The 18,470-nt window shown below is 43.2% G+C and overlaps 1 protein-coding gene and 1 pseudogene across 7 annotated transcripts in view; both read right to left on the reverse strand.

Annotated features, from left to right (window-relative positions):
• ATXN1 (ataxin 1) overlaps positions 1-18,470 on the reverse strand; it is a 401,941-nt gene that overhangs the window by 231,189 nt on the left and 152,282 nt on the right. For all 7 annotated transcript variants that reach the window (XM_045085051.1, XM_045085052.1, XM_045085054.1 and 4 more), the window contains one exon: positions 15,013-15,141. The gene's annotated coding sequence lies outside the window, so the exon portion shown is untranslated. The remainder of the gene's footprint in view (positions 1-15,012; positions 15,142-18,470) is intronic.
• LOC106006659 lies at positions 1,585-5,162 on the reverse strand (annotated as a pseudogene).

An 18,470-nucleotide genomic window follows, 5' to 3' on the forward strand; every position in this document is an offset into this window, starting at 1 on the left:
TTCTCCCGCGGGAATTTTCTAGCACTCTCCACCCTCCCCTCTTTGTTGCGTTTCTGAAAGGTCCGCTAAGTGAAGTGACCATTCACTTCCCATGGAGCATCCTGAAAAATTAAAGAATTGACCTGTATAGGGTCATCCAGCTGATTCAGTCAGTTAAGCCTTGGACTCTTGATTTCCAATCAGGTCATGATCTTAGGATTGGGAGATCGAGCCCTGCCTTGGGCTCCACACAGGGCATGGAACCTGCTTGGGATTCTCTCTCCCTCTGCCCCTCCCCTCCTCACTCATGCTCTCTCTCTTAAAAAAAAAAAAAAAAAAAAAAAAAAAAAAGAATTAACCTGTATAATATGCTTGTATGAACTCTGTGACAAAGGATAGCCTGATAGGTTTCTCAATCCCTATGGGGCTCCGCTGAGGGTTATAGAGCAGGAATTGTGCCTGCGTTTGTTAACCTTACAAGCTTCTGAGATTAAGTCCCAAATCGTTCCCTAATTTCAGCATATGACACCAACTTCTGCCACTAAAGGAAAAGCAGACAGCCACTGTCGCGAATGCACTCTACTCGGATGCATCGGGTACTCTGATACGGTGCCGACTGGTGTATACGGCTCTGTGGGAAGAACCAGTGGACAAAGGAAGCACCTTTATATGGAAGCACTGACTATGATTAAAATATAGAACTAAATTCCTTATGAAACAAATACTGACGTCCACACAAAGACCATACAAAGATTCGTCATCCTGCTAGTTTGAACATAGAGGGGACCTCGTGCTCACCCCATAGAGTGTCACTGCCCATGTCCACTCTACAAAAGACATCATTTCTTTTTAATTCTACACAAAACACCTGTTCGTATTATGAAACACACCACCATTTAAACCATGTTTCAAGTAACACTGTAGGCAATTCGTAGTTCATGGAGTGCTCTCATCATTAAGAAGATGTTTGGAGCTGACGTTTACACGCTGCAAAAGTGATACGCAATGCGTTATTCTGCACCAGAATCAGAACCACCACAATTGCATGCCTGTAAGAATACCGAGCGATTTCCACGTCCAGGTAACCCCAAAAGGGGCTGACTTGGTCTTCAGTTTCCTTTTCTCAATCAAATGTCTATTTATGGTCTCTTTTTGTCTAACCGTTGACTAATATCAAAAAAAAGGGGGCAAGAACTCAATGTTTAAGAAACATAACTTTAAAAAAAATGTTGATTGGGAGAGGAATGGAAATAACCTGCAAAGGCCTTTAATACGTAAATCCGGTTACTACCAGCCATAATCAAATGCGTGAGTCCAAGGGAGTACGAAGTGAATACACCCACTCTTCGGCCCCAAGCCTAATGTTAGTCAAGCCCCAAGACTGATTCCGACTGTGTGGTAACAGCTCATAGCTGCTGATGAGAAGGCTACCAGCTTGTGGCAGAGATTTAAAAAAAAAAGTATATATATATATATATATATATATATATATATATACACACACACACATATACACACATACACATATATATACACACACATATATATATACACACATACATTTATGGACATGTATATATATATACATACATATATATAGTCATCTTTGAGGCTTAAGTGGAAAATTGTGAAATAAATGATGAAAACAAAAGAATGAAGGATACAGAAACCCTTTGCTAAGTAACACAGAGAAGGGACAAGCCCAAGAGAAGAACACAGCCAAATCTGAGCAGAACAACATTAACGAAGGGTCTGCCCGATGGGCATCATTATATAAAACAAGTCCAGAAGACACAGTGCCAAAAGATTGGGAGCCTAAGCCTTCAGCGCCCCACCTTAATTTTCTATTTCTTCTAGAAAGTTCCTTGTGCTCGTATAGTATTTTAACTTTTGTGTCTGGGACCATTGGGACCCAGGGTCTCTATCTTGGCAGAGTTCAAAGAGTACGTGTGGGGTTTTTCCAAGCAGAATGGTGATTTAATAGGGTTTTTGGTGAGTAGACTGAACAGTAGGCTTGACATCTTTATGAAGCAGAGAGAAATGTCAACTTGAAAAAAAAACCCTAACACTGTCCATGGCTGCTGTTAGGAAGACCGCAATCGCCTCAAATCTCCTCCCTTCTTTTCATCTGGAGGACAGGGACCACCACCCCCTCCCCAGCAAGTGAGCTGGTCACTTATGAAGCCGTTCGGCCCAGCTCAAGCCATGGGCTTTCCTGTTCGTGTTTCACTGGCAGCTTTTTCATCTCCCCTCTTTGCCTAGAACACATAATTCCTCAATGTACATCCTCAAATACCTGCTGATGGAATTATTTCAATTACAGACACCTGCATCACCTGTCTGTCCTGTGAGCTTGACCGGGGAATCATCTTTGACTTCTCCTTCTTCATGCCCTACCTCCATCCACCACTAAGTTCTACAAGTCTACCTCTTCCAGGGCTTTTAGATAGGCTCCTACTTCTTTTTCCTGACCCTCCTGCCCCTCCCCAGGCCTCAGATGAATAGCTTCTTAGGGCCTCTTGTGAGAAGAGGTCTGATACTGTTTACTTAACTCTGCGGTCCAGCTACACTTGGAGGGGAGTTCAGGAAAATATGGACCCACAGGACCCTAGCGAGAACACACAGCTTACAGGATGTTTGGAGCAGTTGGGGGTGATGGGGGGGGGGCTCTCTTGAGGACAGAAGGAATGGTCGGGTGGCTAAGATAACACGCAAGCCAGATTTACATTTGTCCACAGTCAGCAATGGTGATCTTCTTGCTGGTCCTGCCACTCCTGGACCCAAAGTGCCGCATTCCTGGACCCAGTCCTCCTGTCCTCGCTCACTTTGCCAAAGACCACACACTTGCCATCCAACCACTCAGTCTTGGCAGATGAACACCCTGGAACCATTCGTGTTGGGTCCAGCATCCCCCATGGACAAGACGCCAGGCCCCATGTGTTTTGGGATGAAATTCTCATCATCCACTTCCTCTCTGCCGAAGGATCGGCCTCCCAGGCCGTGATGGCAAGTGACGACGTCACCACCCCCGTGCAGAGAACCCAGAACAATCCTGTGAAAGCAAGAAGCTTTACAACCAAATCCTTCCTCCCCGATGCTCTGAGCAGGAAAATTCTCTGCTGTCTTAGGAACTTTGTCTGCCAATAGCTCAAAGGAGACGCAGTCCAAGGGCTCACCGGCCACTGCAATGCTGAAAAACTCAGTAGGTTGGACCATGGCTGGGCGGCGGCGTCTGTAAGCCCTCCTTACCTATTTCTCACTCCTAACTCACCTGTCCTCATCTTTCCCAAGTCCCAGCCAGCTCGACATGCTTTTGCCAATTTTATATATGTACCAGCTCACTGGGTCACTTCCTTGAGCAAGAATTTGCAACCACGTCACCTGCCCCATGAGCTTCCAACTCCAGTGCCACAACTTAGTCGCCCTCTCCTCTGTCCTCCCCTCGGGTCCAGCTTCCTTTCAGGCTGATCTCCAGCAACAGTGCACACATCCCTCGGCCAGCCTCTCCACCTTTCCCACACAGGTGACCTACATCCCTCCCTTGAGCCTTTGTCCCTGCTCTTAGATCCATCCCTATTTTGCCTTTTTAAAAAAATATATTTATTTATTTGAAAGAGAGAGAGAGAGAGAGAGCACATAGGGGGTAAGGGGCAGAGGGAGAGGGACAGAATCTTCAAGCAGTCTCCCCACTGAGCATGGAGTCTGACGTAGGGCTAGATCTCATGACCCGGAGATCATGACCTGAGCGGAAATAAAGAGTTGAACGCTCAACAAACTAAGCCCCCCAGGTACCCCCAGACCTATCCCTGTTTGCAGCACCCATCACCTCTACACCTGCTTTCCAGGTGCTTCTCCTATGAAACTCGTCCTGACTCCTCACCCCTCCAGCCATACCCTCTTCCTCTCAACACTCACTGACACACACCTGCCTTGCCTCCTGCAAATTCTCGGTTGTATACGGTCATGTATTGCTCCTTGGGGATTGGTACTGTTTCCTCAGCTAGATTTTCATAAAGATAACTTTAGATTTATAGGCAGTTGCAAAAATAGTACTGAGTTATCTGTCCCCAGCACCAGGCTTTATGTTCAAATCTTACATAATCATGGGACAATGATCAGAACTAGAACATTAAGCCTGGTCAACACTACCAACTAAATCATGGAATTTCTTAGGATTTCACCAGTTTTTTCCACTCACATCCTTGTTCTGTTTCAGGAGTCCGTCTAGGTTTTCACAGGACCTGTTCACATCCTGTCTCCTCCAATCTGTGCAGTCCCTCAATCCTTATCTTTAAGACCATGACACTTTCAAAGAGTACTCATCATCAACTGTTTTCTAGAATGTTCTTCAACTTGGGTTGGCTATTTTCTCTGGATTAGAGTGGGATGACACAGGAATGGGAAGGATACTACAGCAGCGGTGTGTCCTTCTCAGCATTTCCCATGAAGGGGCACCCAATGTCGGTATGCATTATTGGTGGCCCTAAAACTTACTCACTTAGTTAGGGCAAGTCCGTCAGGATTCTCTAGGTGGAGTTACCTACTTCTTTTTGTGATTACTAAGTATTTTGGAGGGAGATAGTTTACGATGCTACATATATGCTGTTTCTCCTTAATCTTTGGCTCACCAGCTCTAGCATTCATCAGTGGAACTTTCCTATGACATCTACTGCTATGGGTTCTAATGATGCCTCTCATTTGTTTATTTATTGGAATTCTTCCATAAGGAGAATTCTTTTGCCCTACCAATTTACTTATTCAATTATTTACTTATATCAATATGGACTCATGGAGATTTATTTTATTCTTTGATTGCAGTCCACTATTATTTCATCATGAGAGCTGTTCTAACCCCCAGCTAAATTTTAGGCCCGATTAGAGCAAATATGGCCACATCCTATTCTTAGATATTTTCCCTTGTGTCTAAGACAATGATAGAGACACAGTAGGTGTCTGACTCATTGACTGACTGATTCAGTCACTCGACTGATAATGTTCATGGCCTTAACTTAGGTGCCAGAGTTATAACAAATAAACAGTTCCTTATTTCAGATTTGCAGTCTAGTTAATAGAGATTCATGTGTGTGTATCTACCAGTCCCTGATAAAAATATTTGGAGTGGGGCACCTGGGTGGCTCAGTGGGTTGAGCTTCTGCCTTCAGCTCATGATCTCAGGGTCCTGGGATCAAGCCCCACATAGGGCTCTCTGCTCAGTGAGGAGCCTGCTCCCCTCTGCTTCCGCGTGCCTCTCTGCCTACTTGTGATCACTCTCTCTGTCAAATAAATAAAAAAATAATCTTTAAAAAAAAAAAGGAAAACTCACTTAAAAAAATATTTGGAGGAATAACACAAGAGCTCAAATGTGACTACACTAAACTCTGCCTAGAGAAAAAAGAGTAGGGTGGTAGGAGAAAAAAAAACTGCCTTAAGAAAAACAATGTTTCATTCCCTTTTACACCATTGCTCTATAAAATAATAAAAATAAGTGGGCATATAAAATATCTAGAGACAAATACCGTAACACGGTTATTAGCAGGTATACCCTGCCTCTGTATCTTCTAAACTAATTCTTAAAATCAAACCTCAAGGGCATGCTTTTTAGGAAGATTTAATGTAATAAACACAGACTCTTTATATAGTGACTATATACTTTACGAAGAAAATTGGAAAGAGCTAAGGTAAAAAAAAAAAAATCTGAGAAGCCATTTATCTTAATCCAGTTTCCAAATGCAATTTCATAGTTTTTATGCCTTCACAGGGAATAATGAAGAGCAAATAAGAAGCATCATCAATCAGAGATGCACTCCCTAAGTTTCTTTACTTAATTCAGTTTTCTTGTACCGCTCCTACTGTATTTTCCAAACAAAGCTGTTCTTTTCCGCGTTCAGACCTGCAGATATCCTCCAGAATACTAAACAAACAATTGGGGCACATCTTCTGTCACAAATTACACTCTGTAACATTCTTTATCCAAAGCATTTTGAACTCCCCCAGCAGAGACACATCCAACACACAAAGAGACCTTGCCTTATTGCAAGAGCAGCAAACAATAGAGAATTTGTATTTTTAGATACTTCTTGACACTTCAACCTGTTACTATTTAACTCCTACCATTGTTCTCTGTGATGAACAAGCAAACGCTCTCCAACATGCCTGATGTTACATCATGCACTTTGGTTGCAACAGTATATGCCGTTGCGCCCTAAGTCCTATCCATGTGTCTTTTCTATGTTAGGGTGTATACAACAGATGCAACACAGACACACCTGCGTGTCGCGTCTGTGGCTATCCCCATGCATGCACGCACATTCACGGATGCACACACACACAGCCTCATAGGCATGCCGATTCATCCCCATGTCCGTATTCACGTAGAAATCTAGCTTGTTCTGCTGCCTGACATGTCCATGAACACACACACACACACACACAAACACACACACACAGCATGCAATCCGGTGGCTTTCCTTTTGTTACCTTTGGTAGGAGATTAAGATAGAAAGCATTAAAAAAAAAAAAAAAAGCCAAGAAGACACTTCATGGCGTCTGTGATTAAGAAACAGAAGCCAAGGAGACACATGGGCTGCCGCATAAAGGGAAGTTGGGCGTGCCAGCCCACGCTGATGAAGCTTTACCGTGTTTCACCTTTCCCGCTTCAAGCCTTCCTCCTTCAGCATCCTACTTACCTGCCTCTTGTTCCTAGCCTGCATGCTGCCCCGCCCCATCTCTCCCCCACGAATCCCCCCCAAAGGAGCATTATTAAATGTAACAAAAGAGCATGCCTTTTTGTTAGGCTGTTATTCAACATTGACTCCGAGAAAAAAGAAATTACTATAAAATGATGTGGTGTAAAGCCCTGAGAGAGCGTGGACAACTCTGTTATGGAATTCAATGGAAACATTTTGGGAAAATCCCATATACACAGAAGGGTGCTGGGCCAGAAAAATGAGGAGCAGGAAAAAAATAATAATTCGTGAATATTTTTCAGTGTTTTCACAATAGATTTTTTTTCCCCTGTCCATGACTGGTTCTCTGGGGGGTATTCTAATAGGTGATCTCGAAGGTGATCACGGCCCGATACCTTCCTCACACCGCAAGCACACTGCACACTGATAGAAATAGCATGGAGCGGGCGTCAGAGTTCACAAAACATTTTTTACGCACTACCTCCTTGATCTCTCTCTCTCTCTCTCTCTCTCTCTCTTTTTTTTTTTTTTTTTTTTTTTTTGTAGATTGTATTTATTTGAGAAACAGAAAGAAAGCACACAAGCAGGGGGCAGGGTAGTGGCAGGCAGAGGAAGAAGCAGACTCCCCATTGAGCAGGGAGCCTGATGCGGGACTCGATCCTGGGACCCTGGAATCATGACCTGAGCTGCAGGCAGCTGCTTAACAGACTGAGCCACCCAAGCATCCCTCACTTGATCTTGACAACACCCTATTAGATACAATTGTCTCCATTTTTGTAGATTATAAAAAAAAATCTCCTCAGATTTTAAGTGATTTCAGAGTTAGTAAGTTACACAACTGAAACTCAAAACCAGAATTTCTGATACCACGCATCATTTTTTCCCCATGACATGAATTTTACTTAATTATCCCTGAATTCATCAGTTCCATTTTTATAATAGTATATAGTATGAACTTAATAGTATAATATAATATATACAATATACTAGTATAATAGTATGAACTCTGCTTACTGCCTAAAGACTGTATGTGCCTCTAAATGTAACTAACCCTTGAAGCCGTATATTTCTTTTTAAAGTTCTCTCTTTTCTGGTTAAATTAAAATGCCCACATTCCTTTAGCACCTGCTTCCTTCATCCCCAGACCCCCCCTTTTGAGAGACCAGATGTCCTATTATCAAATGATCTGATTATTTCTATGCTTTTTAAAAATTATTTGCTTTTTAAAAACTCTTATTCTTTGCTTTTTAAAAATTCCTATTCTTGCACACATTACTCAGTATTTTTCAATTTTAACCACTGCTACTTCCATGTTTGTTGAAGATTTATCATTTACTCCAGAAAGAGAGAAAGCACACACTGGAGGGACAGAGGGAGAGAGAATCCCAAGCAGACTGTACCGAGCATGGAGCTCGACGCGGGGCTCGATCTCAGAACCCCAAGGTCTTGGCCTGAGCCAAAACCAAGAGTTGGACACTTAACCGACTGCACCAGCCAGGCGCCCCTCCATGTCCTTGTTCTAACAGCTATCACAGTGGTTACCTTCTACCCCAGAAAAATCTAAAGAGTTCTACATGTTTATTCAACGGCCTTTATCTAGCATGCACATTTCTTAAATTTTCCTTTCCGGCCACTGTTATTATGAAGACCCTTGAATGAAACAGAAGCGTCGTCTGCCAGCTCATTCTTCCTGAGCCTTTCAGAAGGTGCCTCAACAGAATGACTTCTCAGCATAGTAAATTCTGATGTCATAGATACTGAACACGATATAATCCCTACGAGGGAGGCAAAACGAAAAGTAGCTCCAAACAGACAGATCTATTTATGTGCCGACACAGCCCGATAATTAGACCACTAGGAAAAGAAAGAGAGAGAAACTCCCCAGATGACAGCTTAATGGGACATCGGGCGAGACCCCTCTTTGGCGTGAGCGTAGGGGAGTGTTCATGGCGGTCAGCGTGGGGCTGCCAAGGCCGCCGGCCACACGGTCAACCTTAGCAATGATCGGGCTCCGGGTGCCCCACCCCTCCCTTCTTGCCGCCCAACTCCGCTTTCCTGCTGTTTTAATTGGATTATTTTGGAATCTGCTATTTCTGTCTCGCTCCTTTCCCCAAACTGTCATGTAAGTACTGCAGCTTGACTGTAACTCAGCTGCCAAATCCTACTCCCGAGACGGCTGTATTTCAGTGGCAAGTGAAGTGTTATTCCCTTGATATCATCTGAAACGCTAGCTTCAGAGGTTAAGCATCTGGGGGGGGGGGCACCTTTATGCAGGAAGGGAGTGTTTTGTTTTAGGTACTCTACACATTCAGAGAAACTTCTCTAGTAACAAACTATAGAAATGATCCCTGAAGTAGGAGTGTTTTGTTTTATTCTGTCTTATCATTCCTGGAGGAGCAGGTCATCAACTCTACCTGAGCGTGAACGGGGGAACCTACCAGAAAACACCACACGCAGATACTCAAATGCGCCAAGAGAATATAAAGACCCATTAGGACTTTTCCCAGGTTCTTTCCTACAGGGACTTCAAAGCCTTAAAACATCTAGAATGGAAGATGATGATCATTTTTAGAAGGGAAGAGGCCGCAGAGAGTAACCCATTCGTTACAGATATAATATTTGGAGGCGCAGCGTATGTGGACCTCCTGATCTTCCTGACCCCCAGGCCAAGGGCTTACCAGCTGAACTTGGGTTCAGCCACAGACATGCACAAAGGATCACAGCTCTGCCTGGGGGACCAAAGACAGCTCCAGCTTCTAAAGCATGTGGTATCAGCACTAAATTTCTTGTTCTGTTTGGTGACCCTTGATTTGTTTTAGACACTTGGGATCTAAAGTTGATCTCTGTGAGCAAGAAACCAGAGTGGAAATAGAGGGAGAAGAAGAGTAGAAGCAGCAGCAGTACACGGCACCAGGCCAGGAAATGTGCAAAGTCTGTATGTATATGATCTTCACAGTGACCTGTTGTCCTCACTTTAAAGAACAGGAAAATGAACGCTAGAGAAGACAGAAACTTTCTGAAGAGAAAACAGGAGGACCAAATATAGCCGCCAAGTCATGAACGCTACCTCCCCCAATTTTACTAAAACATGTAGTGAAATCCTAAATTGGAGGAGGTCTTGAGGTAGCGAGTCAAGGCGACTAAATGATCTTCAGGTTCCCTTCCACGTCCAAGTACTACAACATCGGAAGCTATAATACCTAACATTCTACAATTCAGAAAACGTGTTTAAATGTTTCCTCTCCGTTGATGAACTCTACAAGGGGGAAAAAAAACAAACAGCATTAATTTGAAAGGTACTCCAGAAAACTGACCCTTGGATATTTCTCTTTCTACTCACTGCTTACACTTGGAACAATGCAGTGTGCCAATGTCAAGGGCAGCATCAATGTAGTCGAGAGGAAAGGATTTCTGCAGCTTTCCACCTCAGGGTCCCAAAGACAAAATGGTAGGCTTTGGAGTCAACCATTTTCTTACATGTTTTCCTCCATCAGGTGACACAATAATCTACCTTATTTCATGAGGTAAAGGAGCTATGTGAAGGTCTGTGCATTAACAAAATCACATGATTTATAAGGCTTTCCAAGAATAAAGTGCTTTACACGGGAGTCTGGTAAATTATTTTAGAAACTCAAACACACTCCACAATAGTCTTGAAAAGCTAGGCCTACATCTAAAACACTATGTACTCTTGAGTCTTTGTCTCTACGTTTTTCATTTTGCTATGAAACACATCATTAAATGTTTCAAAATAAATACCTTCCCCCAAAGTGGCTATGAATTATGGAGGCTTTTTTTTTTTCAGGAACTGGAGTGGAATGCGGAAGAACATATCGATGCTGGAAGAGAAGTTTGGAGGAGATGTCTATTTTAAATATTTAACGAATAGCAATAGGGTTTTCTTAACTGTGAAAATGTGCGTTGCTGAGGTACTATGCAGAATGCATAGTATATGCATGTGTTGGGTAGTTGGGTGGGTTGGGTTGGGGAGTGGGATCAGTGACTAAAATGGGCAAGTCAAAGAAGGAAAAAGCATTTAGGTAAAATATATGGTAGAGGTTTGAGCCCCAGAAGAAAGCCATTGACCAGGGAGAGACAAAATAGAGAAAAAGCCACCCCCATACTAGTGACAGTCAATCCAAAGCCAGAAAAGAAGCTTTTACCAAACCCATGCTGGAGGCCAAAGAAGACAAAAGAAATCTCTTGAGCAGATCTTATTATTTAAGAGACCACTAAATCACCCAGGAATGGAGAGAAGAAAGTCAGAAGAACCAAGAATCTTGTTTCTGGTTTCAGTCCCAGAAACAAGAAGAGCAGAAGGCCACCAAATACTGGAGAGGCCAAGATGTGACGGCCAAAGAGACTCTTTTGATCTGGAACTTTTGTCCGTTTCAAGTTAACCACGTAAAGTTAACTATGCTCGTGCACGGAAGGTGGAATTAATTGTATACTTAATCTCCCCTTGTAACATGAATGACGGTGGATAAGGTAAGAAAAAGGATGCGGTTAATCAAAATCAGAATAAGGTATGCAGGTTCTGGTAAATCAACTCTTCCCCCCATTCTTTGGGTCGTGGCTGAAGACAGCAACTGCCGCCATCTACCGTGGGCCGCCCACCCCTCCGTCTAGCACGTTCACAGAGTCGTAGACAACAACATATTCATTCCACGATGGTTTAAAATATGGCTTGCCAATCGCGGGCACCATTTCGATGACCTACCTACGTTGAGTCCGTAGCTGCTGGAATGTTCCCGGCCCTGACTGTGTGCATCCAAGCAGAGTACCACACCAGCTGTCTTCTCTCTCCACTTTCTACTCCGTTCCCAATCCAGTACTGCTGTTAGTAACCAACACCTCACGGCCAATGGCCGACCGTTCTCTGGTTCTTTCTGACTTTCAGATCAACAGGTCTTTCTCCATTGGGTTCTCTCATTTCAGATGCATTCTCTACCTCCTTTTAAAACAGACCAGTTCAGCTCCACGTCCACCTGAACTAGGTTCTGATGCTCTGGACGGTGCTGCCCTTGGAAATGTGAACACCCTTAGGGCAGGCTTCCTCTCTATCTTGTTACATTCCCAGTCTCTAGTGCTTAGACCCATACCAGTACATAGTACCCCTACCAAAGAGGTATTTGCTGGATGAATAAATGGGTAAAACAGGACTGAATGGAGTTAGAATGTGAAGACATGGTCTCAGCCTCTTATACTTCACTCTATACCAGCAGAATCCTCATCACCCCACAAGCCCCATGGGACTCTGCGAACTGAGTTTTCAACAGTGATCTTGACCTGGCCTTGCAGACAGATCTCCTCCACGATTGCAAAAAATGGTTTGGTTATAGAGATAAGCAAAAAGGATGGGACCACAGGTGTGAGGCCACAGCACAGTTAAATATGATGGGATAGTACCCCACTCTTCTGCCTTCCTAGAGAAGGGAAAGCCCTAGAGAATCCACATGTCTGCATTTCTGCGGCCCAGCCAGTGATCTGCAGCAAGGAAACGGTTTCTTCCTCGCTGTTTGAGTTCCTATTGATTCTGTAGTTCAGGAGGAGTTCAAGTGCTATCCAAATACCAAATGTTCCATATGGCAGTGCCATTACCGTTCTCACCACCATGACGTCCAGCCTTCCTACCTACGCCCGTGAGCTGCCTCGCTGAAGTCTGGCAGGACACTGCGAACTCTTTCCCTGACCCATATTTGCCGACACACTTGACCTCTCTCCCTTTATGCACTCACTCATTTAATCAAAATAACGATGTATGTGTACAAACACAAGTTGCATTTTCTTATTCGCTCTCACGATCATTTACAGGAGAATAATTTATGAGCCATTAAAGAGGAATTCTTAAGCTAAACTGTCTTAATTAGGAACTCAGAGGTTCCTCCTCGTATTGAAAAATACAGAGCTGTTCAAATTAGACTGTAAGCGTGGGCCAAAGCAAACGTGCGGATTCACACGCAAGGGTTGCGGGGCAGGCCAGTGGAGAGCGTTAGCCGAAGCTCGCCGAATGGCCTTGCGTTTGTCTCGCTAACGTCAAATCATCTGTTGCCTCTTCTTCCTTCTATTTTTCAACTGACTGATGTAGCTAAAGGATGGAGGCACCGCACAACCCCACAGGTTTCCCTTCTGTGTTTATGTGGGATGCAACATATGCTTCCTAACAGCTGGGGGTAGGGGGGGGTCTCTCACTCTACCTTCTCGTTCATTTAATTAGGGAAAGGAAGCTTGTTTATCGTGGGGGAAGAGATGGGGCATACGGCTCACGCACGGACCAGATGGAGATTCTCCACGTGCAGCTCAAAGAGTCCAGGAAGCCTGCCTGACCTGAGGCGCTCACTGGGGGACAGGAGTTAGGCAGCCTGCCCTCATGCAAGGGCTGCTCCCAGGGTCCCACGGGCCAGGGGACATCAACAGATGTCACCACTCTGTGGGTGAATGGTTCTCTCTGACTTGCAGACTTTGGTCGGACACTTTTTCCAGAACTGCGATGACTCCATTAATTCAAATTAAACCCATTTAGAAATATATTACACATTGGGGGGTGGGGATGCCAGATGAGGATGAAAAGAAAGAGGCAGAAGAAAAAAGTAACAATTTTTGTATGTGTGCAAACAAGACTGAGGTACGCTATGTTTAAGCGTCGTATTTTGCTTTCTTTTTCCATTTATCCTAAGCATTTTCTACTATCATCAATTATGGTTCTGAAATGGGATTTTTTAATAATTTTCAACATTTCACCTATGTTTTGTTGCAACCACACCCAAGGAGGTAAGTACTATTATTCTTCAAATTTTATAACCTAAGACACTAGAGATGTGAAGGAAGTTGCCCAATGTCACACCTCAGGAGAACAGCAAAGCTGGAATTTGAATCCAAGAAATCTGGAGCCTTCTCTGTGGTGATCTGCAGCCCCTGAATCGTGTGGAGCTGTCATCATCACATTGACTCAGGCTCCCGACGCTGGGCAGGTGCATGCATAAATAAATATACACACATACCTGTACTTTTAATTTCATAATAATTTCAGATCCATGTTTAATGTGGGCCATGAGCAAATACTTCTACTAAGAAATGAAAAAATTGAAAAAGAATTGCTCTCTGGTGATACTGTGGTTGTTGAAAAATACTTGGCCATAAAAAGGGGGAACACAAAATTCTCTAGGACCCTTCCGTGCCTTCTCCATTTAAGTATTATCTCACCGATGTAAAAAACTGGTGAGTTTTATCCATGCTACTGTCTATTGGAGGAAGGTTCTTCAAAACAGTATGAATTATAAATTTACAAATAAACACCTCCTTGCACAAAAATAAAATAAAATAAGACCGAGGGGGGCCTGGGTGGCTCAGTGGGTTAAAGCCTCTGCCTTCGGCTCAGGTCATGATCCCAGGGGCCCAGGATTGAACCTCACTTTGGGCTCTCTGCTCGGCGGGGAGCCTGCTTCCCCCGCCCCTGCCTGCCTCTCTGCCTACTTGTGATCTCTCTGTCAAATAAATAAATAAAATAACAGAAAATAAAATAAAAATAAGACAGAGATACCATTTCTCATAATCAATTGGCAAGACACTTTGTTTTCAAAATTCTCAGCACTGGCAAAACTGTATGGAAACGTACTCTCATATACTGCCTCTGGAAATATAAACTGGTATGACTTTATAGAAAAAATGATTTGGCAACAAGTAGTATCAAAAAGTCTTAAGACTCGAAAACTTCTAAACTCTCCGATTTACTGGTAAGGCAGTATCCTAAGGAAGTCACTAGTAATGGCAACTGATATAAAGCTATAAGAACATTCATGGTAGCAAAAAAGCCCCCCCAAAAAAATTACAGACACCCTAAGTGTCCAATAGAGGAGATCAATTAAATAAATTTTAGGATATGCATTCAATGGTCCACTGTATATAATCATTAAATATCATGCTATAAATATATATCCATTGGTATCAAAAGATATTCATTATTACATATTCAAGAGGAACAAAAAAGTTAGGTAATAGTACATATTATATTATTCCCTACTGCTGTCGGATGGTCATTTCTCCCAGCTGAGGTTATGAACACCATCATCAGAATTCTCTCTTTCTTATCAATGCTTTATCATCCATCCTAAACAGTGATCCCGAAATAATTAGAAGCTCTTTTCTTTCCCACACAAAAAGCAAGGGTTCCATTTTTACAAGACAGAAAGAATGAGTACCCGGAGAATATGTGAATCTCTAGGTGTACATTTAAGTAGTGGGTTTGTGTGTGCATGAGACCAGGTAGGCAAACATCGTCAGCACTACCTTGGGAAACTTATACTAAATGACAGTTGCTTTCATAGTTAAAGATCTGGGAGGTCTTTACCTGTACCATGTGCTTTCATCACACTGGAGACACATAAGCAGTCAGTTCCTTCCCCGCAGATCTCTCCACACCGATTTTGCTGGAGTGGAAGGGGTGGCAGTTGAGAAACTCAGGGTAAAATGGCTAGACCTGTAATTATAAAAACAATTTCCCACTGAGTGAGGCAGCTTTCTGTGGCCTTCATTCACATCAGCTGAAGTCACAAAAAAGAGAAACATAGTTGCATAATCTCTCTCCTGCGGGCTTCGCACACCCACACCCACAATTCTGATGGCAGAATGTCAAGAACTCAGCAAGCAGGCCCACGGCTGGTCCTCATCTCCGGGGATGGAAGCTTTCTGGCCATCTTCTAAATTCGGGGATGTCCCCATCAAGATGATGTCGTTCTCTCTCCTCCTTCCCTAATGATTCCAGAACTTCAGAGGAATTTAAAAAAAAAAAAAAAGTTCTCCTCCAGAAAATGTCAGCAACATTACAGAATTTGATGGTGTCTTAAGATTCCTTCCAGCCACAAGGGAAGCAAATTTGGTACCTGCTTTTACCATAACAGCCCAGCATCCGCTTTCACAACTGTATGTGTCTCCCTGTGGATGGCTGAGGTCTAGCATGCTATTGGTGGTAAAACTCCAAGTCCTCACTAACGTTTACTGAACACTTACTATGTTCTTGGCTTTATGCACATTACCCCCATTGTATTGTATCCTGCAAAGTAGCTAGCAATCATTACTCAAGAGATCTGAGTGTTCGGAGAGCTAGCAGGTGTTAAAGCCAGGATTTAAGCCAATACTGTGCACAGAGGCCATGTTTATAATTCCAGGACTGTACCATCTCTCCCAAATTGATCCTGCTATCAACATGCCTGCATTTATTATAAAAACAACTATCAAATTGACACCACCTTATTTTTTTCCCACCGAGTTGATATGTTACATAGGTCTTAGCATTACTCAGTCTTTTTGGATGTGGCTACCCTGCAATTTTAATTCCCAAGCTAAACTGAAATCAACATGTTCCTATTTCAATCAAGAGTAAATTCATAGTTATTTTAGTCAATTAAAAATGCCAACTAATCCCAAATCCAGATGTCAAGCCACAAAGGAAAAACCTAAAATCCAAGTCCTCCCTAAATGGCTACATTTTATTGGAAAGAAGACAGATTAACAAAATCAAGAGCCATATGTGAAGCCCTAATTTAAGATATGGAAGTAAAGAAAGGAATTTCTATATTTTATATGTCTGTGGTTTAAAAAAACACTTAAACATTTTTACCTATTTACAAATTCTGTATACTAGAGGTTTTCAAATCACTGCAACACAAAACAAATGTGAGCACGTCAGGAAACCAGCAAAGTTACTTGTGGGTCACATATTAATTTCCCTTTTAGCCATGTGTGTGTGTATTTCTTTGGACTATTCTGGTGATATCTCTGTGTTTTTGTGCATGCCTGTCCCTTTGATTAGCATGCCTTTTCCATCTTGCCAACTAGAAAATGCCTACTCATTCTTCAAGGCCAACCTCAAACCTCAATTCCTTACGATATCCACTCCCCACCCCCCCCCACTACCCAGTTGATATTTCCTGCAAGTTCAAGCAGTGGATTTTGCCCTCCCCTGCTTTCCTAGCTCAGCAATGGGCACCAACATCACCCTGACATCCTCCTCTCCCTAATCATGCCCTACACCCAACCAACCAGTCATGGATTCCACCACCAGCACACTGCCTTCTACCTCTCCCCACCAGCACCACCCCTGCTCTAGGCCACCAAGTAGCACGGCTCACTGGAAATTTGCACTGGCCTTCCAAATGGTCTCCCTGCCCTTGCTCCTGCCACCCTTCAGCCTACTCTCCTTCTTACTGTAATGAAATGACTTTCCATTGAGCTAAATTCCTAATGTGGCCAGCAGGGCCCAGTTAGGGTCCAGTCCTTGTGTTCTTTTGCAGCCTGCACTCCAGCTTTTCCAGCTTTCTTTTAATTCCTAAAAAGTACTTTGCTCTCCTAGGCCTCAGGACCCTTGCACATGATCTCCTCTTCACTAAGACTTCTCCCCAAATCACCCACCTTCTTCAGATGACCTTGTACTCTTTTTTCCTTCAGATCTCAGCTCGGCCCTCTTCCCATTGGGGGAGCCTTTCCTGACCTCCACCAGATCACTACCTCCTACCACATGCTCTGATGGAAACACTTTGATTCTTTTTTTTTTTAATACCAGTCACCTTTTTAATTTTGCCTCTTTTTAAATTTTTTTCTAGATTCATTGATTGCTTGTTTCTCCTACTAACTAGTAAGCTCCAGGAAAGCAAAACTGTGTATGTTCCTGCCCACCCTTTACCCTCAGTATTCAACACACGCTTGGCACATTAGAGACACTCAGTAGAAATCTGCTGAATGAATAAATGAGAAAAGGAAGGAGAGAAGGCGGGAAGAAGAACATCCTTTATCATAATTTAATGAGTGTTTGCTGAATTAATTTCCTGATGGCTTCTCAACACACAGAATGTAAGGTCCGCATTCCTTCGGACAGCATGCGAGATTCCTTGAGATCCGACCCCAGCTCGCCATGTCCCTGGTCTGGTAGCACTTCCATCCCTATGGCTTCCGGACCTGACCAACCCTGCCTTGCTTTAGCTCCTCTCTGTACCCTAATCTTCTCTGTCCCTTTGGCACATCATTGTTTCAAATCCATTCTTCAAGTCTCAGAAATAGGACTCCTCTCTGTGAAAACCTCTCTGGTACTTTCTAGGAAGCTGGTGCCCATTCGTTGCCGATTTTTCTACAACACCCTGTACTTTCCCTTTTAAAGCAGTTATCAGGGGCGCCCTGGGTGGCTCAGTCGGTTAAGTGTCTGCCTTTGGCTCAGGTCATGATCCTAGAGTCCTGGGATCGAGCCCCGCATCGCAGGGAGCCTGCTTCTTGCTTGGCCTGCTGCTCCCTCTACTTGTGCTCTCTCTGTCTCTCTAGTGAATAAATAAAATCTTTTAAAAATATTAAGCAATTATCATATTTTCTTGTACTTTTATCTTAAATGAGTCCACTTCTCCCAATATACTGGAAGTCCCTTAAAGGCAAGGGACTATACTATCTCCAGAGTTAAACACAGCAGCCTATAACACACAGTCTACAAATCAATATTTGTGAATGAACAAAAGAACATATATACATAGATATATATACACGTACAAACATGTATATGCATATATATGCCATATACATATACAAACATAGCTATTATGATACATACAAATTTCATATGTGCAAAGCTTCAGAGTTGAGTATTTAAAATGTTATTTTTTAATTTTTTTAAAGGTTTTATTTATTTATTTGACAGACAGATCACAAGTAGGCAGAGAGAGGAGGAAGCAGGCTCCCCGTTGAGCAGAGAGCCCGATGTGGGGCTCAATCCCAGGACCCTGGGATCATGACCTGAGCTGAAGGCAGAGGCTTTAACCCACTGAGTCA

The sequence above is a fragment of the Mustela putorius genome, unplaced genomic scaffold (assembly GCF_011764305.1).
Source record: "Mustela putorius furo isolate JIRA1106 unplaced genomic scaffold, ASM1176430v1.1 tig00000831_pilon_pilon_pilon, whole genome shotgun sequence".
NCBI classification, from domain to species: Eukaryota; Metazoa; Chordata; class Mammalia; order Carnivora; family Mustelidae; genus Mustela; species Mustela putorius.